The sequence below is a fragment of the Cantharellus anzutake genome (assembly GCF_015039405.1).
Source record: "Cantharellus anzutake strain C23 chromosome Unknown EI90scaffold_1, whole genome shotgun sequence".
NCBI classification, from domain to species: domain Eukaryota; kingdom Fungi; phylum Basidiomycota; class Agaricomycetes; order Cantharellales; family Hydnaceae; genus Cantharellus; species Cantharellus anzutake.
In genome coordinates this window covers 488,433-497,099 of record NW_024066951.1, presented here as the reverse complement: position 1 = coordinate 497,099, position 8,667 = coordinate 488,433, and the positions used below count along the sequence as shown (strand labels likewise).

The 8,667-nt window shown below is 48.0% G+C and overlaps 1 non-coding gene across 1 annotated transcript; it reads right to left on the bottom strand.

Moving 5' to 3' along the window:
* Window positions 1–2,013: 2,013 nt before the first annotated feature.
* On the bottom strand, window positions 2,014–2,087 carry EI90DRAFT_t2. Its single transcript has one exon. It is a non-coding gene; the product is annotated as a tRNA-Met (tRNA).
* Between the last annotated feature and the right edge of the window lie 6,580 nt (window positions 2,088–8,667).

Sequence of the window (8,667 nt, the reverse complement as noted above, 5' to 3'; positions counted from 1 at the left end):
GAAAATTAATGGCCATGAACCGTGAAAAAACGCTAAGTTGGGAGAAGACGACATGGTGTAGTGCAAGAGTACAGAGAGGGGAGAGTGCACTTGGTGTTGAGGCAGGGGAAGTGGGGAGGTCGGATAAGCCAGGTTGTAAAGCATGTGGACATGAACAAGGAGGTTTCCAGCGTTCAGCTGTCGGTAAGCATGATGAGCTAAAATCGTATGTCAGCAAGCTGAGGCAAAAAAAGGGTATAACCGGGGTATAACCAATATTGGTGCACAGCCATTCAGTCTATGCATCCAAGACCCACTACAGAGTAGTGGGAATTGCATTCCTGTTCTATGCAACCACCATTACTCCATTCACACTCCATCTCAACTTTGACTGGTGATGTTCCATGCATCACTGAATTGGCTCCCTGGTGCATTGTAGTCAGTCAATGTTTCGCATATTTTCTGGCTTTTTAGGGAAACCTAAAAGTTGGACATACTGTACCCACGTGACCAACTACTGGTCATGCATCATGCTGGCCTCCCAGTCTGGCCGAAATGACGGTCATGTCACACGTCATGCTGGGGGTGTGGTTGAACAGCCCATGTCAGGCAAATTCCTTGGTGGCAGCTCAGTGGCTATGCAACTATATTTCAAATGCCCTTTTAGTAATATTTATATTAGAAGTGAAAAATCTTCATCTCCTCCAAATTGCGTGTCCGCCTTGCTCGCATTCCACAGCCAAGATCCAAGCTGAGGCTAGAGGAAGGGAGTGTGGTGATATCATCAAGGGTGCCAGAATTACTGAGAGATGCAGATGTAATTTGTAAATTTGTTTGGATGACGGGAGTTTGAACTGGAGAAACCCAGCGACAGACAGGGTGTGTCTGGGAAAGTAGGATCCAATAAGTGCATTTGGGATACCACTGTACAGAATGGGCTCATCTATATAAGAGCAGATATGTCATGCAAGAGCAAAACCATCCATACTTAGGTGCGAAGAAATTTTAAAGGGAAACTCATTTTCAAATTAATCACATTTATTCTGGCTACCAAATGTGACCATCAGCATGTTGGTTTCCTTTTGGATCATGCTCCCATGGTCAAGGTCACGTGCCTGCCAGTCGGGTTGTCACACATCAAAATGAGCTCCCAGTTCATCACCTGGCAGAAATTTTGTGTCACACTTGGGATGCCCTGGTAGTTGGTCACATGGGTACAGTACTGGGAATCGAACTCCAGTCTTCTGGATCGTGAACTCAGTTTGCACAGCCATTACACCATACGCCCTGTTAGGCTGAGGTGGTTATTTCAACACACCCCCTTCACATTGGATTGACCATGTGATCCACATGTGACCCAAACCACTGGGGTTCCAATAACCTGTGAGCCGTCACCCCCTGAATTTATATTCAGGCCGGACTTACTGCTAATCTCCTACATGTAATCATGTGGTCTGAAGCAGCCAGATTTGGGTCCTTAGTGCTCTGAGCCACCCCCTGAAACTTTGTCAGGCTGGCTAATTTAATGCATAACTTCATGTGCCCAGCTCACATGGCAGCAACCGGATTTGGGTGTGCTTGGTGTATTCCGCAGAATGTCCACCATGTTGGAATTTGCATGTGGTCTTTTAGGGAAACCTAAAAGTTGGACATAACAGAATAACTGCTTGCTCTAGTGCCAATAGCTCAGTCTCAAGCAATATGCGTGAGAACTAATGTATTACCTAGTGCCAATAGCGGTAAGGTAATATACAATAAGTTACAAGATATAAGAAATGAAGGAAAGTAACTAACCTCAGTCTCAAGCAATATGCGCAAGAACTGAGGAAAAGGAAACTAATTCAAAAGATTGAATGTAGTTTGTGGTCTTCGTGGATAAGTCCGAAGTGACCAAAATAAGAAGAAAAAGGTGTTGTGACCAAGTAGTCATGCTACTGCGGGAATGTGGCTGTCCGGGCGAGTTCCTCGCTCAGATGTGGGAATGTGGCTGTACGAAAACTCGTCCGGCCTCCCATAGCACACGGTTCCTCCAACAGGACATACTGGGAATCAAACTCCAGTCTTCTGGATCATGAACTCAGCATGCACAGCCATTACACCATATGCCCTGTTAGGCTGAGGTGGTTATTTCAACAATTTCTTCTCATTCTGCCATGCATCTCAGCCCCCATCTTCATCTGCCAATCACTTCCATTTCAATAGACACTTTCTGGCCATTTAGAGCGTTTCACGACATTCAGATTGCCTTCACTCCTGATGTCGCTCTGATGTCATGTTGAAAGGTGTATATGCACTCAACAGCTACAGGAATGGCACTGTTGAAACACCAGCAGCTTTCCTTCACTTGCCTCACATTGGTGGCGTCTACCGCTCTCACTGTGAGTGACCTTTCAGCAAGGCACACACCCCATTATCTTCGTCTGTCATTTTAACCCCCCTTTCTGGCCATCTCATTTGTTGGCTTTAACTATAAAACTCGGGCATGCTCCACTGTGCTGACCCTAGCCTTTCGCTTCTTGCGTCCACTCTCACTATCATGCCAGTAAATCCCTTGCCAATTTCTCTGATATCTGACAAGCACTCTCCAATGTCATCAATGACAGAGCCTTGATGCTGTTTCTTTATGTATCCGTACCAACTCATTAGTTTGCATGCTGTATCATCCCTTTGTCCGACTCTTCACTTTCATGGATGCTGCCTGACTTCTCACCTTGCCTCACTTGGGCAGTGTCTATGTACACAACGACTCTCATCTTGAGTGCTGCAGATTTGACCTGTGAGCAGGAGACTGCAAAGCAATGTCCATTTTACATTGAGATTGTCTTTAACCTTGGTGTGCACCTCAACGACAACTTGGACAGATCAAGATTGAGAGGGCAGTGCCCTGTTCTTGGTACATATCTGAGTTTGATTTTTAGTTGCGGTCTCACTCTGAGGGAATTCCATCACCCTTGCCTTCACCCCACTCCCAAGATAGCAGATTGAAGAAAATAATAGTCTACACCATCTGTCAAAACAACTCCCAGCATTTCTTTGGATTGAATTTGTGTATGGTACTGTGGTGTAATGCCTGCATTCTATACAGTGGGCAACAAAACTGTTCACATGTTTTTCTGTTTTGAAAAGACACACTCATACAGGCTTGGGAAAAATTCTGAAATTCCTGAAAAATTCATAGAAGATGCTCTGACATTTCAAAATGTTGCTTGCATCAGTGCAGGGTCATACACCCATTTATGGCAATGTAATTGTAAGATGAAGTCAGCCATTGCATGTGAACAGTTTTGTTGCCTTGGCTTTCTTAGTGCGGAAGCAGGGCTATACTTGACTCTGGTCACAGGACTTTGTTTATAAAACACAGGTATCAACAAAGTCACATGATTGGTTTGTTCCACAGCATAAATACTGGCCCTTTTTTGATTCTTTCCCACACACTCCACCATGCACCCTCTTGCCCCTGCTACTTGTGAACACATCATTACTCTGCTACTCTCTGGCACCTCTGGGCTCTCCATTCATAAGATTACTGGTGCTAGCATTGGAGCTATCTCAAAAATCTGCTCTGCATATTGCCCTGATGCTGCCAAGTCCACTGGTGGTCGTCCAGCAAAGCTTACACCTGCCAACATCACCTATGCAAAGTGTCTCATTCACATGCAGAAAGCTGATAATGTGTCAGGGGATGGACCCCAGGTCCCCATGACCCCTCTCTACAGTCCACAGTCTGACCTGTAAACACAGCCCATCTCAGGGCATGACTACTGTGGGTAAGGAAGTGTATAATGAGGAACTGAATTACTATGGTTAATACTAACTTAATGTGGAAGCTATAATACAGAGTAAGTAATGTAACTAGTAACTAAAACCAATCATACTGACCTCAGTCTCCATAAATGAAGAACTGAGGGGAAAAGGAAAATAGCCCAAAACAATTACCTATATACAATGTAGTCACAGTATCAATACAACAGAAACAAAAAGTAAGATCATGTGAGTTTGGTTAGTGAGTCACACATCATTGTAACTCCAACATCATTTTGGGAAATTGTTAGAATGGGGCGAAACGGACGACTCCAGAGTGGAATCGGAGACTTAGTGTGGAGGGACCTTGGCCTCAGCGACTCAAGCGGAGCGCTGTGCCATTGCTGTTTGTCCATTTGGTCCTGAATTTCACAGTAGGTGAGCAGGAAGTCTCTAGGGGGCATTTCAGGTCGGTTTCGGACTGAAACCAAGACAAGTATGTACAAGCGCTGATATATATAACAGAAGGGGCAAAAGCACAAGGGGAACAAAGGGTGACCGAATCGGAACGAAGACATCGAATGGGAACAAAGGGTAGAAGGAGCAGATAGGTACCGAAGGTCATAAGGCAGGACCTGTGATACATCCGAAAGGAGGTAGGGAGGGCGAGGCCCAGAGGGGCAGGAGGATGAGGGGAAGTGGGGATGATGACTAACTGGCTAGAATAGAAAGAAGCAGTAGTCCAAATAGGGATGAAGGGAAAATGCGAGAAATACATTACAGGCGGCGAGAGTGCTGAAGGCGGTCCGCAAGGCTCGGGGGTTGCGGAGCTTACGGAGGTTATGGAGGCGGGGTTGGAAGTCCGAGGAATATTGGCAATGGTGTTTACGTAGTATGAGGTCACCAATGCAATGGACTAAGACCGAGGTGGAGTCAAAGTCCGAGGTAGGGACTATGACGGAGGCTCGGAGTAAGGTACGAGCGGTGTCCGAGTGCGAAGTACGGAACAGCAGTGGACGGTCGTAATTTGGCGGAAGGGTGGCGGAGGAGTAACGGAGGGAGGAGAGAGGGGACAGGTAAGGAAGAGGGAGTGGCGGAAAGGAGAGTAGTCAGGTCCAAAGGTGAGTATCGGAATGGACGGGGGAAGCGTAGGGGGATGACAGGAGGGTGGAGGTGTTGTGAAGGGGGAGCGGAGTAGTAGGAAGGGTGGCGAGTGGGGCGATGTTCGGTCCGAGATGAGTATCGGAGTGGACGGAGAAAGGGTTGGAGAGGTAAGAGGAGGGGTGTGTTGCCAAGACCGAAGGTGAGTATCGGAACGGCAGTGGTAGGTTATGACTCCAGAGGTGAAGAGGGTGGAGGTCCGGAAGTCGGGTCGGGGTCGGGTATGCACGGATATGACAGAAATGCCAAACACAGGGTACAGGGGGGGGGTTCATTAGAGAGGGCAAAACCTATTTTCAGATGACATTTTAGATTAAGTTATGTACAGTGAGAAATCAGTGAAGAGCGTATGTTATGAGAAGGAATGTTGGAATACAAGTCACATGATTAGACTGAACTGGGAATATTCTACAGGTTACTAGGTGCCTGTGTAAGCCCTGGGCATAGAAAAGCCTGGAATGTATAAATATGGGCACTGGAGTGCCATGTGTATTTAGTTATATTTCTTTCTATATTACATCTGGACTGCAAGTGAACCACTGAAGTGGGTTGCCATATTTGTGTTAGTGTCAGGGCACACACCCTGATTAGCTCGGACCCGGACCTGCATCCGGACCTGCATGTGTGCTCCACCCTGCATGCTCCGTGTGCTGCATGCTCCAGGCCCCGGTTCCCATCTCTCATGTGACTTCCAGATATCTCTGGAAGTTTTTGCCATATTGTGGCCACTGTGGGAAAGTGAGAAGTTAACCTTCTTCTGTCAAAACTGCAATGATCTGGATGCAGATGGGGCTCAACTAAGGTACCGAAAGGTTCTGAATGATACCAAAAAGTACTGAAAGGTTCTGAACAATATTTTTAATGGGGAACCAAGGTGTTGGGTCAAGGAGGGCAGAGTAGAAGGCTGGAGAATAAACGGGAACAAGAAATGGGTAAGGGGAAGTTAGCCAACTGAATTGAAAGAAGACATCAGTTGTACTATAAGTGGAAGATGACTAATTAAGATGATGAGAGCAGGGTCACCAGAGGATACAGGTAGCTCCGAAGCCGGAGTTACATATCTGAGAAATGTTGGGTGACTCCACTAAATGAAATGGAAAGAGGAAGGGTTTAAAAGTATATAACAAGATGTTGGGGGTCTGTTACGGATACAGAGTCTCCAACGACCATATCTGTCGCATAGTCAAAGACTTCACCTCTCTATCACTCCCCCTCTTTCTCCCTTTCATCCTCTATCCCAATACCCTACCCTCCTTACTCATTCTACCCCTTTCCCCCCCTCATGCAAAGCTTTCCCCATTGGGGTTTTGGTGCTGGCCAAGGTTACTTGTGTTTCACGGGATTTCCCGTGACCTTACCATTTGTAGATAGTCATGCATCTTGTACAGAAACCGCTGAAGGTGGTTCCCGCTAACTAACTACTCTACAACTGTCTTGTGTGTCGTCTTCTGTAACAACCCTTCCTGTGACTCTACTGAACCTGTGTGACTGTACAACTCACAACATGTCTTATAAGTCTGGTTATGTCGAGTCCTCTAACGGCCCTCACCGTGAGAACTCAAGGTCGTGAGTCGAAGACTCTCGACATGTGTATCATCCTATGGAATCTGTACCCTATGGGACCTCATCACTCCGCTCTCCCCCCAGTGCTCAACATGCAACGTCACATCATGATCATGGAGATCGTGAATACTCTGAGGTCCACTTTCCCATGATGCTGGCACGTTCGCTATGCGAACGCCAAGTAGCCGCCCATCCACCATCTGTTCCCTCCTTTGTTGGTCATCATGTTCCCTCCTTCGTCGGTCATCATGTTCCCCTGCCAACGGTACGTTCCCTTTGGGAACGCCAAGTCACCAAAGGCCCCATTAGTCAATCCTCATTGCACGCTCATGATATCAACCTGCTACTGGTACATTCGCACTGCAAATGCCAAGTACCCGATGGCAGTTATACAAAGTTCTCACCCACCTCACAAGTCACGACCTCGCACATGGTACGCTCCATCGAGGAGCACCAAGTACCCGTGGCTGACCCGTCCATCCTGACGTCTCCGACCATGTACCTACCATCAATCCCTTAATAGCTCACTACATCACCAATCACGATCAATGGGAATTCGATCGTCCACTCCCATACAAGACTGGGATCAATCATCGATTACATATCCCGTTATGGTACAGACTAGATACGACCTTCGTCATCCCGCTATAAGAACGGATCGAGGAATGGGGATTTCCCCCCATCCCCGTAACATTGGTGCCCCAACCCTGGTGCGAGAAACTCGCACCATGCCACCAAAGACAGTGTCCCTGTTGGGAGATGAACCAGTCACCCTGGTCCAAGTGACACACGAATTGTATCCTCCTTCCCGCCCCACAAGGATCAGTCAGTCGGATCGTAGATCCAACTCAAGAGATACCTCGCCAGTAGGCAAAGATGTGCATTCCTCACCCGGCGCATTCCTAAGACAACAAGCTCTCAGGCAAGTCATCGAAGCTCTTGGAGAGTTTGAAGGTGGAATTTTCGAGGATTCAAATAACTACATGAAACGTATACGAAATTGGCACTGTCTCGCTCCCGCTGATCTTGAGAAAGAGTCTGTTGGCACCGGTCTCGAAGGAGAGCCTTTGAGATATTGACTAGGGACTGTCTGGTGGGTCAAGCTAACTGACCTGCTCATGAAAATTACCGAATTCACCCAGCTAGCCACCAAGGCCAACTTAGCCACAGGTGATTTCATAGTGGATCTCCAAGGCAACCTCGCCCTGATATTCACCATAAGAGGATGGTCGTCACCCAAGGAGTTCAGCATTGCATGGAACTTCCTAGACCAGCATTTCAACTCCTTCGAAAAACATTTCGATGCCATCAAGAAAGCTGCTCCTCCTTCACGAGAATTTGATGAGTTGCACATGAGTGGACTCAGGTTGGCGAATGTCTTGCCCGCCAAGTTTACGGATCCTGGGCAAGTCGAGGAGGCGTGGTTGACCGAAATGCAACCTACTCGTCAACCTGAAGCCCTCCCGTCAGGATGGACCACTTTTGAGGATCTCATATCTCCCGCTGAAGAGACCACTTTTGTTCGTAAATGCACCCAACCGTCCAGGGCCTTCCCAGTGCCCAGACCAAGTATTAATGTTGCTGCAGGGATGCTACCCAGAGACGAACCCTTGATGCCGTTTGTCACAATTTGTTGAGAGACCAACGCCTTCGAGAACCCCAAGGAGAACATGGGTTACACGGAATTTGTGAGAGGTTTGAAGGTCGGAAGGAAGACAGAGCTGGGACCTGTCGAGGAAAGACTCAATCCCGACAATCGTGGACCCGAACCCCCTCGTGTTCCTCTCCATCCGGCAAATGAAGGACCCATTGGATCCAGAGATCCAGATCATGATCCAAGACAACCACCTCTCGACCCCTGGCAGCTGCCACCACGAGGTGCGGGTCCACCACCCCCATCAGGACCACCGCCTCCACCTGGACCACCTCCTCCACCCAGTGGGGCTCCATACCCGGGGTACATTCTACCCGTCAGATACGCTGGGGCACCGCCCCCTCCCCCTCCCGGACCTGGAGCGTTGGCAGCGCCTCAGCAGAATCCTGGATACAGACCTCCTCCTCTCGACCGCATGCAACCTTATGTGGATCGCAAATATACTATGTCAGACTTCCCGGAGTTCGATGGTTCGATCAACAGCTATATAATGTGGTGCAGCATATGTCAGAACCTGGCCAGGCACTTGCCTGCTTTCGCCCAACAAATGACCTGTGTACTTCCTGATC